The sequence below is a fragment of the Lichenostomus cassidix genome, chromosome Z (assembly GCF_008360975.1).
Source record: "Lichenostomus cassidix isolate B80296 chromosome Z, HeHo_3.0, whole genome shotgun sequence".
NCBI lineage: Eukaryota > Metazoa > Chordata > Aves > Passeriformes > Meliphagidae > Lichenostomus > Lichenostomus cassidix.
The window spans coordinates 35,816,184-35,836,397 of NC_139511.1; the positions used below are offsets into that span (position 1 = coordinate 35,816,184).

At 36.7% G+C, this 20,214-nt stretch overlaps 1 long non-coding RNA gene across 1 annotated transcript; it reads right to left on the bottom strand.

Annotated features, from left to right (window-relative positions):
• Nucleotides 1–6,950: 6,950 nt before the first annotated feature.
• On the bottom strand, nt 6,951–14,918 carry LOC146424696 (uncharacterized). Its single transcript, XR_014846697.1, has 4 exons — nt 14,858–14,918; nt 11,938–12,044; nt 10,841–10,931; nt 6,951–7,017 (listed from the first exon to the last, which is right to left on the bottom strand). It is a non-coding gene; the product is annotated as an uncharacterized LOC146424696 (long non-coding RNA).
• Between the last annotated feature and the right edge of the window lie 5,296 nt (nt 14,919–20,214).

Below are 20,214 nucleotides of genomic sequence, written 5' to 3' on the forward strand. Positions count from 1 at the left end.
AGACTCTATATACTGTAGATTTTTTTGAAGAGGGCAGAATAAACCCTGGAAATTTTATCACAGAATAATCAAAAATTAACAATCCTATTGCCTACAGTTTGCCAAAATGTTGGACAACAGTGTTCATGAAAACATATGAAACAGTAAGTTCCGCCTTTTTTTTAAAAATGCAGCTTTCTCACCATACTCAGTTTCAGGTGGATTTTTTTATTATAAAATATCTTATAATTACTATTCCAAATAATATTGTGCTTTGCTCCTTTTGAATGTCTTACTTATAATGCAAGTTGTTCTACATACACTGCTGTTTTAAGATTCTTTAGGTACAAACTCAGGAGGAATTGCAGAATATTCTGAGTTGGGAGAGACCCTCAAGGATGGTTGAGTCCAACTCTTAAGAGTTGGATGGTCGAGTCCAACTCTTAAGGCCTGTATGGAGATCAAACCCACAGCCTTGGTGTTATTAGCACCATGCTCAAACCAACTGAACTAATTTCAAGGTCAATGTGGCCTAATCCAGTTTAGTCTGCAAAATAACTGGATATTTGTGGAAATTATTATTATTCTCTCTCTGGGAGTTAAAATGGAATCAGACTCCATAATCTCAGTAGCAATAAACTGGAATATTTTTGCTCCTGTTCATCACCAAACCCACAATTGTACCTAGTCTGTGGACCTGGAGTATGTTTGGATTTAGGTACAGTCTGTACAGATGTTTCACAGCTCAGAAGACATCCGAATAGACAAGATATGCAAATTTAGGATAAATTTTGTGGTACCAAAATGAATGATGAATGATCAATTTTGTGCTCTAGACAGCATTTTATGGTGCCATGATGTATTTGGAAGAGGTTAGATTCTGCTTAAGCACTTCTACCCAAACAGTCTCTGTTGAAAAACATTGAATACTGTCTGAGTACTCTCCTCTATGGATCGTAATAATCTTGTGTCCGGCATGACTGGTGAGTAGGAAAAGACTGCCTCTCACTGGCCTCAGCAATTTACTTTTCATGTCAAGAATCTTTAATTCATGTAGGATATATGGTTCTGTGATATCATACCTCATGTTTATGCAAGCAGGTAACATCTACAGTGACAAAAAGTCACCTGACAGAAAATGCTTTGACAGTCAATCATCTGGTCCTTGTTCTGATTTATAAATAAAGAATGGCTTTTCCAGACAGATGTACAGACACAACAATAGCTTTGTTCTTCTAAGGAAGGGATTATCTGAGTTTGTATTTCATAACCATTGGGCATAGCTGTTTTTTCAGACAAACTTTCTAGACCCAAATATTTTAGAACAAATTTTGACCTTGAAGTGTGCCCATATTTGTTATATTCTAATGGTTTGTGTATACCTTCTATTACATACCTTTGATTCATGTAAGATTTCATGCAAATAAAAATTATGTAAAGAAGCTTCTGACTCACCTGACTCAGAAAGTGTGATGCGCTAAGGCCAATCAGAAAAAAAATTATAAAAAAATTAGTTGGTAAAGAAAGATCTTTTCTTCACTTAATCTCTGTGAGTTTCATTTTTCCAGAATTCATTTTGCAGGAAAAAAGGCCACATTCTCAGTGAAGGCTTTAGTTTACTGAAACACAACATTTTTCTCACCTTCTTTCTTCAAGAGATGAATATCCAGAAAAAAAAAAAATTTGGACAAAAAATATTAATTCCAAGGATCTCTCTGATAAGTACAAAATGAAAATTATTCATTTAAAAAAGAACTACACAAACAACCCACACAGCTGTTTTCTAAGGAGGGTAAAATATGGCATCAATAATGAACAATTCTCTTTCTACTACCAGCACTCTTTCCGAGAAATGCTTTTGTAAGACCTCCCAAGAGAGAAGACTAAACTACTTAGCTTCTCTTCAGAGAAAGGAAAAATACAGAGCAGGACACAAGAAGACCAAACGACTTTGGTTCAGTTGTGCTTTAACTCTCTACACAAGCAGTTTCAGACACGTTGCCTGCTCACAGTGTCAGTGTTTCTGAAAGCCCTACAGGGCAGCTGTGCTGGGGACAGCAGTGCTCTCCAGCCTGAGGAGGCATGGTCCTGACACTCTCAGCAAGTTTCTGTGCTTCAGTTCCACCATCACAGGAAGAGTCTGCCAGCTGCTTCTGCTCCCTGTTCTCACCCAATGAAGAGGCTGGACGTGTTCAGGGGTTCAACTGGGTGATATTCTATTCTTGAGCCAGCTATAGCACTTCTGCTTTCCACATCCTCCCAGAGCTTGTGCTACATCAGCAGGAGGGCAAGGAGATGGAAAAGTAAGACAATGAAGTTATTTCGGAGATTAGGTAAGCAGCCAGGCAATGTGCCGAATTTTCATTTTGATTTTACTTTCAGCAGCTGGATTCATGTCCATTATTTTTGTAGCTAACAATTAAGCACATATGGGAAGCCTTCTGAAGGAATTTTGGTTTGTTCAAATTAAAAGTGAGACAGGAACTGCTGTGCCTGGATCCCGTGAACACCCATGAACAAAACAGAGTAGGCAATTAAGGCACTGTAGCTCTGATCTTCAGCCCCATTAGCAGAAGCTGTAAGATAGCCACCCACACACTCTGTGGGTTTTTTTTTTTCCACCCAGTTTCCTCAGTTTGAAGAATCTTATTATTTCTTATTTATTTTTCTCCTTAATAAGTCTTTCCACTACAATGCTTTTGTGATCTGACAGCAGTTTGCTCTGTCTCTACTACTTTTGATTAACCCACTTCAGATGCACTCAAAGGCTTGAAATGCTGGAGCTGAGCACAAGGCAGGATGCTGCAGAAATGTCATGCTAACCTTAGAACAAACTTACTTATGCCTTTTCCCTAGAAGTGAAACTCAACCTGTCACTTTCAGCCAAACAAACCTCCCACAGTCAGAAACTTTATTGTATTACTTCCCCCTACCTTTTAGACAGGGAGAATAAAAAAATGGATAGTCTTTAATTAATATCACATTGTAACTGTGTCTCACCAAGGTGTATTGAGGCAAACTAAACCATCACCCGTGATAATGCACCACAGCGCAAGAGCGGCTGCAGTGTAGTGTAGCAGTGTTACTGTGAAACATATGAAATCTGGATTCTAGAACATCCTCCCATCAATCAATTAATGTGCCGTATGGAACTTGCAAACTTTCCCATTTACTACAACACACTACATCATGCTAAACTGTAGAACATGGAGAAACAGTGTCAGAACGCATGTTTGTAGTATGATGCAGTTCAATTCTCAAGGCAACAGACGATTTTTATAACATGTAACAAAGACCTTAAGCTGTAAGGTTTTGCTTGACTACTTCATTGTAATCAGTTATTCTTAACTTACAGTAGGTTCACATACCAACTGGTCAAATTTGTCTTTAGTGCAAAGCCAGTGGCTTGCATAGCTTTGCTCCAAGGATAAATTAGGAGCCCTCTGATGTGTACTGTCAGCAACAGCACCACAAAATTGTTGATTAAAATGAGAAAGAAAGTGCTTTCACTGTGAACAGGGCTGAAATGCAGCAAGTAAGCACAAATAATGCTTGGCAAATAAATCTTACCAGTGCAATGGTCTACTGACTATATAAGTTATTCCTGAATAATTTTTTCTTCCTATATAAAGGAAAAAAAGGTAAAGATATATATATATATAGATATATATATATAGATATATAGATATATATATACACACACACACTTTTTCTTTTTTTTCTTTTTTTACTTCATCACAATAGCAGTCTCTTCAACTGAAGAGGGAAGCAATGTTTTTCCTTTGGTGGATTACAGAGCAATATATTTTTTTATCCTTAGTAGAATTTGGCTATGACTTGGATATTTAATCTGTTCATGCATATTTATCCATTTTTTAAATCAGCTAATGAAAATTGCCTCTCACCTTGATTAAAAAGACCTTTCAGTATCTAAACTTATACTAATAAATATTAATCTGCATCCCAACAGGAAATCAAAACCGTCTTCTAATATTTAATGTGAGTTCCCCCTTATTTCTTTAATTGATATTTTGCAGACATTCTATTTTTTTTTTTTATTCACAAAGTGATAGCATAGTCTTCAAGCAGACAACTCGACTTCTCTCTGGAACCTCATAGACTCTTAGTTTTGTAAACAACTCAAGTCTCACTCATGGCTTCTTAATTGATTTCATTTGTAGACTGTAAATGTTGTTTGCATGTTACTTCAAAAGGAAGAAGAATTTAAATGTAGTGACAAAAATAGGCTGAGCACTCTGAAAACCAAGATCCTTCCTGCTTCCTACTAGCTTTTGTTTAAAATCCAATTCTATCCTGTGTTTTTTTATGGAGCGTGCATTAAGTTCAGAAGGAATTTAACACTTTTGTGTGGGCTTATAGGAGAGATTCAGAGTTATGCAAGGCTTCCCATGGAAATATTGTCACAGGCTAGGTTTTGAACAAAGAGCTGCCCACTGGGATAGTCACAATTGTATTTGGTAGAATCTATTGCAAACTGATAAAAATTTGCTATCTCTTTCCACTTCTCATAGGATGCAATTTAAAATACTGAGAAATTCCTAATACAATTTAAAAAAACATTAAAAACATTTAATAAATGATTGTCCAGAAAAACAAAAATCCTACCTTTCCAAAAGTGCATGAAAACCAAAATATAGCAGGTATGAAGAGAAGGAAAGTCAGACAAGATAAAATATCACCAAAAGAAAAACAATAACTGGAGAATTAAAGAGAGCTAAGGAAGTATAAATCTCATTTATTTTGAGCTTCTGTGAGACTTTTAAAGGGCAATATTTAATAAAAATAACTCTTTGTCCATATTAAAATAAAGCCTCCAAAAGCAGTAGGGTATCATAGCACCACATCAACAAAACTGAGACCGTTCTTTGACACCATCTGCTCTTTTTAGTCATCAAAAGGGAAATATATCTCATATGACTTCTAGACACTGATACCTATGCTAGCTTATTTTCCTCCATTTCTAGTCAATAGAAACAAGTACTTCTAAGTAACACAGTTCATCCAACCTATTTTAATCACCCTTAAAAGGAGATTAATTGCACTCTGAAAGAGTCTGGGTTTTGCCATTGTCTACAAAGAAGGTCTGGAAAACAAATGAGATATTCAAATCTGTGTTGTAGCTGCCTGAAATTAAGGGAAAATGCGACCACTTCTATATATAGACAGCAAGAATCCTAAACACAACCTCCTACTTTCATTTTTTTTCCTCTCATCATCCCTATTTTATGCAGCAAAAATACTGTTTTATTCTCATCACATCTTTACCAACAAAAAAATACATCCTATTTGCTCACAAAAGTTATGTTAGACAAGGTTTTATTCAGCAAATTTATAAAACTGTTCCTGAAAAGGAATGAAAGTAGTGAATGATCTTGCCTTTCTAACTCCTCAGCATTGCAAGCAACATCAAAATGAGACAGGAAATTTGAAACTTCCCTCAGAGCATGCAGCCATGTTTTTAAGAGGCCAGGTGAAGAGACAGAAAGAAATGAAATCTGACTCCTGATTGGTCCAAAAAGAAAGGTCAAAATATTTGAAAGGGGGTTAAGAATTAAAGAAGCAATTCACTTTCATTTTATCTTACCCAATCATATTTTCCCTTTATCACTGAGGGGGAATTTTTGAAGTATATCTATATAAAACATTTTTTAAATATTCAACATTTGGATATTTTAACAATATAAATAATAATTATCATTCTAATTGATCTGTACAACAGATCTTTTACATTTCCATCCATTCTTTACACTGCTGATGGGATTTTTACCCCATTTAGGATCAATTCCAGAGACTTTTACCTAGTGCAATGTACACCACTAGCATACTGTTCCACTAACACAATAATTGCTCAGACTAAAGGTGACTGTTAGAGATGGCTCTGATACTGATCAGAATTTTCTGGAACTACACAGAAAACAATTTAATGTAGAGAGAAAGGAAAGCATATAAAACCCCGAACATTTTCTACCTTTCATTGATGTTTTAGAACATTAAATGCTACCTAGTCAACTACAACCACAAATATATTTGTTCAGATAAAAGAAACTAACCATGAAGCAAACAAAAAACCTTTTTAATGGTTTAATGGTGGTCACATAAGTAACACCAAATAAATAGCATCTTTAAGTGTTTAATTAATAAAAGAGTAAGTCTGCCCATAGCTCATTTTAAATATGAACAGTCAATGTGTCCTTCTTAACCAATCAATTATTACTTGTCTCCATCAGTATTCAATGTATTCTCTTGTTTACAAGCTGTGGACTGACTTAAAGTACTTTGAAAGATGAATGAATGACAGGTATCAAAGTCACTCTAGCATGAAACTTCAGTTTCATTTATTTTGTTTTTCCTCAGTGAATGAGGGTAAGAGGAGTGACAAAAGAAGGCAGTGGGGATGGAAATAAAAAACGGAATCTTAAAATTATCCCTCCATTCTTTTTACAAATTGTTTAATGGTGGATGTATAAAGCTACATTGCTTAGTGTCTGATCATTTATTAGGCTTATCTTTTTTACTGCTGAATCCACTATCAAAATGTTGTCATATTTGTTGACATCAGTGGTGTGGTTTCTTTGCATATGGGTCTATGTTCTGACTGCTGTCTGCAAACTGCGTATTCATAGGGACTTTTCTCTGTCAAGCCTTAAAACAAGAGTAATCTGGTACCAGCAGAACTTCCTAATTACACTAAGAGCCAGACTGCTTTAACATAAATACCAAAGCAAAAAAAAAAAAAAAAAAGCTAATAATTTTAAATTATCTAATCTTATAGTCTTTACCCTCCAAGTATAATTAGAAGCAATTGGCTAAACTTTAGTATTCAGAAACCTAGAAAAACAAGCCTACATCTCAAATATCTGGAATGATGATCCTGTGTACTTCAGCAGGAATAGAGTCCAGATTGTTGCTCATGTTGGGAAATTTTACATCATCCCATTTTAAAAATACATACCTGGCTTGAAAAGGCTACCACTCTATATGGAAAGGACAGCAAAACCATACAGGAAACATATGCAGCTGAGGGAGGAAGCAACCAACAAAATGAATTAGGAAAGCTGATATCTGATAATGAAATCTTCCCTTGGTAAAAGTTTAGTGGTATTTGCTGCCATAGCTATTTCCAGGTTCCACAGGGAGATATAAATAATAAGACTCAAGCTGATAGTAAAACAAGGGATTTCTTTAGCTACTGGTCACTTCAGGAAATGCTGCTGAGAACCTGAATGCTGTTCTCACAGTGCTTTGGGGCAATAGGTGGAAACAAAGGGGACCAGCTCATGACAAGTTGAGAAAGAATAAATCAGCTGTAAAAAACTGCTATTTATATAAAGCATATTCATATGACAATTACTGTAAAATACAGGAACAACTATTGTACGTGAACAATTACTACTGTGTATGCATAAGCAATAATCTGTGCAAATAATAAAGAGTACCACATCTCAGTAAAAGCTTTATTGATAAAAAATAGTCTAAAGAAGTTCCTGACAAAGAAAAATGGGTGGCAGCCTTAATCCATTTTTAAAGGTAGAACTTGTAATTATAGGAGAGGATGGTGGTATGTCCTGTCATTGCCAGTGCCAAGTCCTTCCCACCAAAAAAACTGTTTCCAATAGCACACAAGTTAGTCAAATTGCTCACAATATCTTTCATATCTCATTTCAATTAGGGGATGGTTTATAAAAAATACTAACTAAAATAGAACAATTGTCTACAAAAAGCATAAGGCTTTCATTGAAAACTCAACAGGCTTCTTATGCTAGAATGACTTTCAGACAGCCTTTGTGATAGAGAGGTCTATATCCCTTTTCTCTTGAAAATTTATTTGCAGAATTTATTCTCATCAATTTAGAAGTAAATTTCCCAGAGGCTTAACAGAGAGCCAGCAAATTAGATTCCATCTGTAGCAAGCATGTGCAAATGTATGACTTGTCCTCCAACCTCATAAACTAAGAAAAAATGGGCAGGTCAATTGTCTCATCTGAAGTTCAAACCCTACAGAAACATTTGATCAATTGAATGGGAGGGCAGGTGGAGAGGCTTAAAACTGTAAAAGGTCAAAGCAATTAGTCCATCTAGCAACAGAAAAGAGACAAAGCTAGGTCAGGCATGTATATGCTAGTTCTAGGACTGGGGAAGGAAATTGGAGCTGAGATACTAGAAAAGACACAAGGGAAAAAGCTACACTCATTCCAATTGTTGGCTTAGTTCTGGGTAATAGCTTTGGTCATCCAAACTGACTGAAGGTAAAAATTATTATTTTTAAGGGTAAATACTTTTGAATCAATAGACTGTGAAAATTGGCTCAAGAGGTGTATGGGGAAGAGTGATACAAGGAGCTTAATTTTGAATGGATCACCTACACAAAAGTCTTCTGAAAAGACAAATCCATTCTTAGGCGAAAAGAGAGCCTAGGCTATAAAAGCTACACAACCTATGCCAGGCTATACTAAAAACAATGCTTTAAAAATGTGCTGCCTTTTATTTTCTCTCAGGCTGTGCTTTTCTGGTCACATTAACATGTAATTAAAGGGTCACAGCTAAAGACTTTTTGCACTTAATGGGAAATTGGCACGCACCTGGAATATCCAAGACAGCCAGGTGATGACAGATTCGTTAGAACATCTTTCCTCAGAATCAGTCTTAAAAATCAAGACAACATTATGGGGTCTTTTTTAAGGCAGAGGCACCTTTAGCCATTTCCTGAAGAAGAGAGCAGATGATAATTGATGTGTGCTGGAGAGCATAATGTGCAAGCAGAGTGATTTATTAGCAATTAAATTTAAGGCAGGAAAGCATCGACTCAATTGTTTTCCTACAGAGTTAGAAAGAAAACCCCATAAAACATTAGAAACTGTTACTGATGGTCCCTAGTGGCCTGAAAGAACAAGTGGTCATTTGGTATTTTGTAAACTGCATTTTGAATTAAATTGAATGAATACAGGAAACAGCAGTTACATAACTGAGCAAATGCTGATCATTTAAAGCCTTTATTTTATTGCTGAAGAGCCCAGCTTGTGATGGGACTTAAATAAACCATTTCTTTGTTCCTTTAGAAAGGCTGAAAAAGAAGTTACAGGCTTATAATGAAAACAATTCCAACCCAGACAGGGGGAAGCTGCAAAAACTCACTAGTCTTTACAAAAATAAAAAAGAGCAAACTTTTTTTTTTCCCAAAGTAAAAAAACCTTACTTTTTTTTAGGAATGAGCAGCTTTCAGGTGTAGAATGTGAATGTGTAAATAGTGTCACATGAGGCTTCCAACTTCCTTAAGCCGGGGAGCTGATCTTCAATTACACAATGCATGTTTCAACTAGAAAATTACAATTAAATTATTTATCAGTACTAGACACTCTTTCTCCCACTTCACCTATGTAAGGCCCCAGACAGCCCTCTGAAAGGGGTTTACAGTGGCTTCATGTATTCTGGGTTAGACACGCTGGAAGAATACAACATTCTTAAGACATCAAAACAAGACAAAAGTGTACTAGCAAACTACAGAAAATCAGGGAACTTTGGTAAAAGATTTAGTACAACATCCAGTCAACATAAGCACTTCTCACAGCATTAATCCAGACAATTCAACTCAGCAAACTTTAAACCTGTTTGATGTTAAGCTACTGAAAATGTTCCAAGAAGAGGGAATTAGAAGAAGGAAGAGAGAAAGACAGATAAGATAAAAATACACATATGGATACCAGCTCCTGAGCTCTGGCAGTGCTCAGAAAGAAACTCCAAGAGGAAGGTAGGGTCAAGACATGCACCACACTCATGTTCAGGCTTTAAAATCCCTGGGGCCTTCGCAAATCCCTGGCCACTCAGGAGCCAGGTTAGGGGAGAGTGGAGCCCTGCCTCTGGAGTGCCATGATTGGCATCTCTGTAGGGCTGGGATACTGGCTCTAAGGGGGTGTGGGGCAGGTCACTGCCTTGCCAGGACAAGGCCTGACCTGCCTCCCACCCCCAGCAACACATGCATCTCAAAATATCTCAAGACATCAATCCCTCCAGGCTCTGAAAACCTCCTTTCTCTACCCTCCTACTTAGTACAGCGCCCTTCAAAATTCATATAACACTAAAAACAACACAGGACCTGTCTCTCCTGAGCTTCTGTTGATACTGTACTTGCCCAGTAGATCCATGAGGCAAATGCTGGCAGACAGAGCTCTTCTGCTGCAGCATTTCACTCATACCCCAGCGGCATGTATTTAGAATTCTGAGCTGCCTTCCAATAGGGCACAGGCGAACCGAAGGAAAAAATTCCATATGAACTTCATATTGTAGAGATTGAGGAGCTATTGCAAGGATAGATGATGACCTCATACATTCCACTAAACATGACGCAACATTATATATTTTTCTAGACTTCACCAACACAACTGCTCTTAATTTCTGAGCTAAGATTTACAGCCTTAAAAGGATGCATGAGACCCTTCTGCCATTTCTGCTAGAATGGTCAGGAAAAGCAGACTACATGTCAGTCACCCCAGGTCCACTGTAACTCTAGAAGTTATTCATTACAATTTTAATAATACACCACAAAGCAAAAAATAGTTAGCAACATACATTCTTAACTTAAAACTCCCTTCAGGTACGGTTGTCTATGTACAAACTGATCTAGGTCAAAACAGATGGGGAGAGATGTATTGCTCACTGTAAAACAGGGACAATGAACAGGTAAATTACTGCTCAAAAGGACAATCCTGTTTCCATTTCCTCATCAGGTGCTCCAGGACAGCCCCACTCCATGGCTGTCAACTGTTTGATTAGACCATCTATCTCTAGTCCAGATTTGATGAGCTCATCTATCAGTGCACTGCTACTGGGAAAGGGCTGCTCTTACCTCTTTGTGTCCTTCCTTCTTCTTTCCTTCAGCCACCTTTTGAACTGTCCTTCACATCTTGTAGCAGCCCTAGTGTGGGGTGGATCCTTCACTGTGGCTGAATCTACCAAACCAATAGCAAAAGTACCTCAGAGTGACTGCAGTTGATGTTAGATCCCCAGATCTTTTGTCATTGGAGTTTAATGGAAATGCATGGTGAGGAAAAGGGAAAATGGATACTGCTTTTTTAGTAACAATGATCTGTTTAATTTATTTTGGACTTATTTTACAATTTTAACTGTAAATTCCTTATTAGTAGAGATGTTTCTGAAACGCTTGCTGTTGATCTTCAGGTTTTTTCTTGCTGCTTTACTGTTTGAATATATTAGTTGTGTGTTTGAGTAGAAGTTTTCTGCATGAATGATAATTTTGCCTTTCCTGTTGTTTTAGCATGTTAATATTTTTTTCTTTTCTAAATAATCCAATTATGGAAACACACATAACTTGATGTCTCAGCCATGGCTTTTGCACAATCAGCTTCTGGCTGACCTTTTACCTCCAGTAAAAAATCACGTTTTGCTGTGAATGTTCATTTACAGTATTGATTAGCTCAGCCTTCATTTTCATTAGACACAAACATTCAACTTTTTATAACCCGTTTTAGAAATAAAACTTAATGGTTTTGTCAGTTCACAAAGCTTTTTTCCATCATTGTCCTAGAATTACATCTCGCTGATCATCAGCCATCTCATTGTGTTGCACCACATGCTCAAGTAAGTGCAACTACATCACGTCATCTTGAAGTCACAGCTCCTTGTTATTTTCAATAATATGTGGCAGAAATTTCTCCAAACTGAGAATCTTACATTATTCCACACTGCTGAATTCATCCCATTTTAAAGCTTCTTTACTGACTTGCTCCTGTTAATTATTGATTGTTATTCCTCTGCTTGCTGCAGCACTGGTGACTCTTCAACAATTTGTTAAAGTAAACATTCAGAAGCCTCATCCTCACAGACAGCAATTAGCAGACTGCCACCAGTTATATATTTGTATATATATATATATATACACATACATATATACCACCTGTTCACAGAACTGTCACGTTCATTTACTTTCTTGGACTTTACCACTTCACCCATTACTGTTCCTTCTGTCCTTTGTATAGTCTGGATATGAACCATGAACCTCATGCAATTACATTTTGCTGCACTGAACACTCCTTGAAAGGAAGAACAAGAGGTCACAGAAGAAAGAGTTGCTCAGTCCTGTCTCCCTTACAGTCATTATTATTTTGAGACATTTCTTGCTTAATGTATTGGTATTAGAAAAGGCCAAATGTACATAATGTCTGGAGATTGTTTGGATTCAGAACATGAGAGCAAAGACACCTTTAGGGTAATTGCATCAAATACTATTGCTTCTTGGCAGTTAAATGAAAATGTTTTAGATCTGTGGGATTTCTGGAAAGAGAATTTCAGAACCCCCAGAAATCAGTTTTCAAGTGAAACAGTACAACCACTTGACATTTTATTTCCTTGTAATTTTTTATATCTTTCTCTTATTGTAATGAGAGTTATACGCTTTATTCAGCATAATCCATTAAAAAATTCACTTCTTAAATCCTTATAAAATTTTGCTGCTATTGCAGTTACCATATTGGATAGAAACTTACTGGAAACACTAATCTCACCAGAAGATTTGAGGGAAAATCGTCTGTTTCCTCTTGATACTAGTTAGATATAACAATTAGTGTTAGCAGCTCTTATACAAGACACATGGTTCTGATAAGAATAATCAATGCCTTCATAAAGAAAAATATTTAAACTACTGGTAGCAATGCTTCTTCAGCAGCTTTTGGGTGAAATAACGTGAAAAGTTTTGTATCTGTCTCACTTCTTCAATTTCATTCATCCCACATATCCAATTTAAAAAGTTTAATAATGTCAAAATATTTACTTGGGAACTAAAGAGAAGCAAGGAATGATATGGGGTTCACACCTGGGTCTAGAACTGAAGAGTTCAGTTGCAGTTCTGAGGTGTCACAGATCTTGTGTGCTTTAAAGAAATCGCTTAATCTGTGTCTGCAATGCTCCACTGTTTAGATTATGCATCTTCCAATCCACTAATGTTATGGAATGATAAGCTTCATTGTATCATCTAAATGCAAACAATAAAAACCTCTACGCATATAATAAACAAAAATATTTTAGGTGTAAGAACCTCTGCTGATCTGTAAGGAGCAGCCAGCAAAACATAGCCAGCATAAATCCACAACACTGGTGGATTTAGAAGAATTTATAATGTCTAAGATACAAGTTATAAGACACTTTGGAGATGAAATTGTGTATTTATTGTAAACCTAATTCCCTTTTAATAATGAGTACAAGACTCACTGCCTGAGAAGGGTGACAAGCAATTATCTCCCACACACAGAACAATTTTGTCTCAACTCAAACACGAAAACATCACATTATACATAGGGTTGTAACTCAAATTTCTTTTCGATTCTTTGCTCTTGCTGAGGTAACAGGGTTCCTCTTCGCTGTGCATAAAGACAGAGATAATTTTATACAACAGTTTTTGGTGGTGACACAGAAAGAAAAGAAAGAGCACAAAAATGAATAGTAACCTTTCCTCCAAGAAAACTGAAAAGGAAGGAAGGAAGGAAGGAAGGAAGGAAGGAAGGAAGGAAGGAAGGAAGGAAGGAAGGAAGGAAGGAAGGAAGGAGGAGGAAGGAAGGAAGGAAGGAAGGAAGGAAGGAAGGAAGGAAGGAAGGAAGGAAGGAAGGAAGGAAGGAAGGAAGGAAGGAAGGAAGGAAGGAAGGAAGGAGACCTTTTTCCTCATCTGAGAAGGAAAGAGAAGGATAGGAAAGCTCAGTTAACAAGTATACAATATAATTAATTTGCTAATAGGCTTTCCCTTTGAAAAGGAAGTTTCACCTAACTATTGTGAAAATGGAGGGGGGTTTAAGTGAATTTCTATGAAATATTCTTGACCTATAGAGTTGCAATTTTATCTACTATCAAGAGAGCACTTTTAACCGCCTTAATTTTTCCAGTTTTATTTCTGGCACAAAAGAATGTTTTAAAAGGTATTAATGCATTTCTCCTTAACAACAAACTCTTTAATTAAATATTTAATTGCATGATATGGAACCTCAGAAGACTGTAGCTGCTGTGATGGAGAAGTGTGCAGCAGTGCAGAACCTAAAGGCAGCTCTCCCCTGCTGTGGGCGGGAGGGCTGCCCCAGAACCGGAACACGCAGGATGGTTTCTCCTTGGCCATGAGCAATGCGACTGGTCAGACTGGGTCTTTGTGGAAGCATCGCAGGTTTAGAAAGGCAGCTGTTCCATTCTAGGCTCCATGTGGTTTATTGGGATAATAAGGGAGGGAACTGGGGAGTGGGGGCGAGGAGAGGAGAGCCAGGGGGGATTTTAGCTCCATAGAGCCTAGAATCCAAGAGGCCTGGTTCCGGGTCCCGCTGGGCTTTTATTCGTGGGGTTAGGAGGCGGTCCTGGCTAACATCAGCTGGTCCGGAAGGGTCAAGGGGGAGGGATCAGGGAAAGGACACACGTTACAACAGAAGTGGGCACAAAAGCAGCATCAGCCTTCAGTGTAAGTTCCTCTATATTTACATACAATATGTGTTTTGACTTATGATTGGAGATGACAGTGAATATCAGCTCAGAAAAATATATGGAATGACCCACAAGGAGATTTAATCTCCAATCTTTGGAAGGATAAGCCCCTAGGTATTACAAATAATTTGTATCAATTAATTTGATAATTCACAAGTGGTTCAGAAGCGTTTGTCTGCTCTAAGCCCTTTATTTTAATCCTTTCTTTTTGTCCACCTTGTGTCTTCTTTCCTTACAAACCTGATGTATTTGATTACCACTTGGTGTAACTAGTCCTTTTACAGTGTGATATTCACATCCTCATTTTAATGTTATTGTGGAAGTTAATTTGCAGCTCTGTTACCATATCTCGGAAAAATAAAGGACACACGTATTATCATCTACTGTGTATTACCTGTTTAGTGAAGATTTTCTATAGTCCCAACCAGACCACACATGAAACTCCTTAAAAGAGTAAGACTTCTGCCAGTCACGATCCTAGATACCATTCCAAAAAACATAATGACCAACCTGATCTCCCTTAGTGACAAAGGGACCTGCTTAGTAGATGAGGCAAAAAGTAGATGAGAGAAAGCCTGTTGGATGACTTAGATTTCAGTAAAGTGTTTGACACCACCTCCCAAATCATTTTCCTGGAGAAGCTCACTGCTCAGGACTTGGATGGGTGTACTCTTTGCTGGTTTAAGAACTGTCTGGATGGCCAATCCCAGAGAATGGTGGTGAATGGAGTAACACCCAGCTGGTATCCTGCCAGGTTCCCCAGGCCACGGTATTGGTGCCACTCCTGTTTACCATCTTTATCAATGATCCGGATTAGGGGATTGAATGCACCCTCGGTAGAGTTTGTAGATGACACCAAAGTGGGCAGGAATGTTGATCTTCTGGAGGGTAGGAAGGCTCTGCAGAAGGATCTGGACAGCCTGGATGAATAGGATGAGGACAATTGCATGAGCTTCAAACAAAGCTAAGTGCTGGGTCTTGCCCTTGGGGTGCAATAATCCTAAGCATCCCTGCAGGTTTGGGAAAAAGTGGCTTGAGAGCTGCTTGGCAGAAAGGGACTTGGAAGTGCTGGTTCACAGATGACTGAATATAAATCAACAGTATGTCCAGGTGGCCAAGAAGGCATCCTGGCCTGTATCAGCAACAGTGTGGCCGGTAGGACCAGAGCAATGATTGTCCCCCTCTACTCGGCACTGGTGAGGCCACACCCCAGATCCTGGGTTCAGTTTTGGATTCTTCATTCCTCTCTACAGCTCCCTGAAAGGAGACTGAAGGAAGGTGGGGTTCAGCCTCTTCTGCCATGTCTCAGGTGAAAGGACAAAAGGAAACAGTCTTAAGCTGTGCCACGGGAGGTTTAGATTAGTTATTATAAAAAAAATTATTCACTGGAATAAGTTTCCCAGGGCAGTGGTGCAGGGTATCTGGAAATGCTGGAGAGGCATGTTGGTTGCTGAGGAATACACTCAGCACAGGTGGCTTGCTGAGCAGCTGTGGTGCCAGCTGCAATCTGAGCCCTGTGTGGCACAACCCCCAGGCAGGAGCCGTGAACTGGCACCAACCCTTGGCAGAACAAAGGACATGGGGACCTGTCCGGGTGACAGAATGCTCAGAGACACAGCAGGAGCCAAGGACTACAGACATTCACATGCTTACACTGTGAGGCTATAAAAGACCAGGATTTCCTCTGTTCTTTTGTTATAGAAATGATTTCACAATGCATGAAGAAGCATTCTAAAATTTTGTTGAGAGACAACTCTATTCCACAGTAACTGAAATTCTCTGTCAATTACTCCCTTTTTGGCAGCTTAGAAGTGTTTTTAACACTAAACTAATATTTTTCAGTTAGTTTCCTAAATTATGCTTTAGGATTTCTGATTTAATAAAGCTATAAATTGTTCAAATTTAAAAAAAAATTATGACTAAGTAGAAAAAAATTATGAATTGCAGGTTGAGCATTCATACAATCAGTTAAAGATTACATTTATAATTATTAGTTCAGAGTAAAATCTAAAATGAAAACGGTTTCTGCAAAGTTAAGTAAGCTTTAAGCATAGCACTAAAAAAAATAGAGTAAAATATTTACTGTCAAATTTCAAAAGCATCATTTATATGAACAATTTACAAAGCATCTTGAGATTAACTGACAAAACAAGTAACCAGTATGATTCTTGGGGCTATCCAGTGCCTAGCCAGGAGCTGGACTTTGATAATCCCTGATGGTCCCTTCCAGCTTGACATAGTCAATGATTCTATGATTCTATGATCATTGACAGTAAATAATCTTTGTCTGACTATGTAATCAATTACTTTATGTGCATATCAACATAATTTTATGGATAAAAAAAATGCTACTCTTTTTTTGCAGCAATTGGGCACTTTATAAAAATGGAGCCTAAGGAAAATATTGTTATGGATTTTAAAAAACAATAGAAATTACTAACATTACTCATTGAAAAAAAAAAAAGTCTGAAAATTGATGAAAATATGTCCACTCTTCTAATATTTGCCATTTCATTTTTGAAGTGGAGGACATTTTCTTTCAGTAAATGTCAGTGCAAGTTTTGAGAAAGTATTTAGTGCAATTATTTGGACTTTTCAATTGAGCCTGATTCACTTACAGACTTTTTTCCACTCAAATGGGCAAGCAAAATGTTGCTAGCTGAAACATATTTCAAACCAATGGATTTTAAACAAATACAGTAGATGATAGATTTAGAACAATCCCAATCTGAAAGCAGAAATGTGTAATCTTTCAAATCAAATAAGCTTAAATTTTGTATATCTAAGTAGTTTCAAAGGAATTGTTTACAAGAAAGAGTTATTTGCAAGAATTATATTGGAGAAGAAAGCTGAATAATATCATTTGAACAATATCTTTGGAAAAACAATTTGCAAAGAAAATGAGGCAAGACATTCAGTATGAATATTTCATTACATTCAATTGAAAATTCAGTTTTAAAATAAACTGAAAGATCAAGACTTTCTGTATTTTTGAGAGACTGAGGAGAACATACTCTTTTTGTTTGTGAAAGTTTACAAGCAAACAAAGAATATCCATGCACACACAAAGATCCTACTCAAACCTGGGAAAGTTTAACATCAGCTTCAGCTACATTCTGTAAGAATTCACATTTCACAGACATTTTCTTGTCTAAATGTCAGCAGTATGCACACTTATTAAACAAACTGTCAACAACTGAAAAGGGTTTGCTATGGCTGAATGTCATCTGCAAGTTGTTAGGAGTCTAATCTCACCATCTGACAAATGTTAATGGTTTAGCAAGGCAGCAGATCTATTCAAAAAAGAAATGCTCCTCATGAACAGAGAAAGCACAAATGACACCTTACAGTAATAACTGTTAATATGACTTGCTTATGCAACAGCAATTTCAATCAGTCTTTATAAATCCGTGTCTGATGCAGACATTTACATTTTCTTTATTTTGCATATCCACCTGTATGAAGATTCCTCAATCATTCATATTCAAGTGCACTGAAGAAATAATGTTTAAAAAAAAAAAAAAAAAAAGATAGTTCCTGAGCTGGAGAAATTAAATCAGAGGGTTTACTTTTCAATCTTATTTCACATCTTCAGGCAAACAGAAATAAATGGCGATTCCTGTCCACTGAAGGGTGAAGAAGGTGAAAGCACAGCTTTTTACAGCTCATGTTAAATTCAATGTTAATCCCTTGTTATTTTTCTGAGGAAGTCGCAGTAGTTCTGTAACATCTTGGTGCTTTACTTTCCTTCTTCACAGAACTTCTTTTTAAATAAAGGACTGTTTCTTACAAATCTTATTGATAAAACCAAACTTGAATGGATTATTATTATTATTGTAAGATGGACTCATCACCTGTGGAAGGGGTGAAAATGGAAGAAAAGGGTATTAGAAGCATAAGATCATAGAATGTATTCTGTTGGAAGGGACCTTCAAAGATCGTCTAGTTCCAAGACACCTGCCATGGGCAGGGACACCTTTCACTAGACCAGGTTGCTTAAAGCCACATCAAACCTTGCCTGGAACATTTCCAGGAATTAGATATCCACAACTACTCTGGACAACCTGTTCCAGCATTTTACAGCCTTACCAGTATAGATTTTTTTCCTTCCAATTCAAAATGGTTACCCCTCTTCCTATCGCTAATATTCCTGATAACCTAATATTCCTAATATCGCTAATTATTCTGAAGATAAAAAGTTCTTCCCCATTTTTCTAGTAGGTCCCTTTTGGTGTGTAAGGAGTGACTGTTGAGTCATCCCAGTATAGAAGTCACAGAAAACTCTGATAAATTGATATACACTTAACAATAGAGATGTGATGGTAAAAAACCACTAGGATCATAAAACTATGTTTAATATGGTGAAAATGTATTTTTATGAGGAAGAGGAAGCTAGGATAAACTTTGTCACACACAATTTTATCCTTAAAGTCTTTATGATTATTCTATAAATGCATAGGTCACATTCTCAGTTTAATTAAGAGAGGGTTGAAAAAGTGCTTTTCATTTTCTGTGGATTGCCAAGTTCAGAAATAATTATTTTAAACAGAACTTTGTTATAAATGTAATTCAATTCAAAAGATCCTACCCACATGGAAGTTAAGGTTTTAGTTAAGCTTTAGAGAGACATTTATATGCTTAAAATATCATTACCTTTGCTATTAAAATGTCTTCCTGTAATTTATCTTTTCCAGTTTTCCTACCTCTGTAACTGATCCTGTTTTTTTCTTTGCTTTATTGAAATTCTACAGATTAATTCATGTATAGTTTTTTGGTCATCTACCTCTTATATTTTCTATTTTCATGTTTGTGGTTAGTAGGGTTTTTTCCTTCTTTTTAAATATCACTGGAGAGACACAGAAGAGAGTTTTATTTACTCTCTGTGGAGTCAAAAAGACACTTTGCTTGAACAATCAGTAGCCTTTGGCCTAGAATCCCTTTCGGCAATGTTCACTTTTTCTTTCTATAGTATTAATCATGTTACAGACTCAGACTGATCCAAATCAAAACTAAACTGTTCATATTAGCTAAGCAGAGATCACTGTAAACTTCCCATAGAAATTTTTCACTGTGTGTTATGACCACTGTGCCTGTGGACGAGTTTACTAAGATGTTTCAGAGGTGTTCTCTTAGACACACGGGATTTTTTTATATGTGAAAATTTAGTAGCTCCTTGCATTATTTTACTAAATTGTCAATTTGGAAGATAAGGAATAGATTTATTTAACCAAGAAAATGCTAATATTATCTTAGAAAAGGGAATCAATGCAATAAATAAAAGTCTCAGAATGAATTTGATATGTTTACATAATTTAATTAAAAGGATTTATTAATGAAAACATTTATATCAATTGAAGAGGAGAGTATACTAAAATGCAAGTTTTGTTGCATGCAAGTAGCTACATGTTGTGACCAGGTTTACTTTCAGATCATCTTAAGTATTTCAGGGTAGTTTTCAGTGTAACCAAATATATTAAATTTGGCAAAAATGACTTCACAATTTCTATTACTAGTCCCAGTATCTTGCTTATTTGTTCCTACAGTTTTTCCATGAATTTATTATCTTAATCTTAAGTTAGTTTAGGATCTGTACTATTTTGTTTTAAAAACTATTTTAGAATTTCACTGCTCCATAGTCAGAAAATTTGTAATCCTTATCCATACAACCATGCCACATTATTTCAATGACTTCATAAAAGTAGTCATAGCCTTCATAACATTCAGTTTCCCATGCTCAGGTTAGGATAGGGT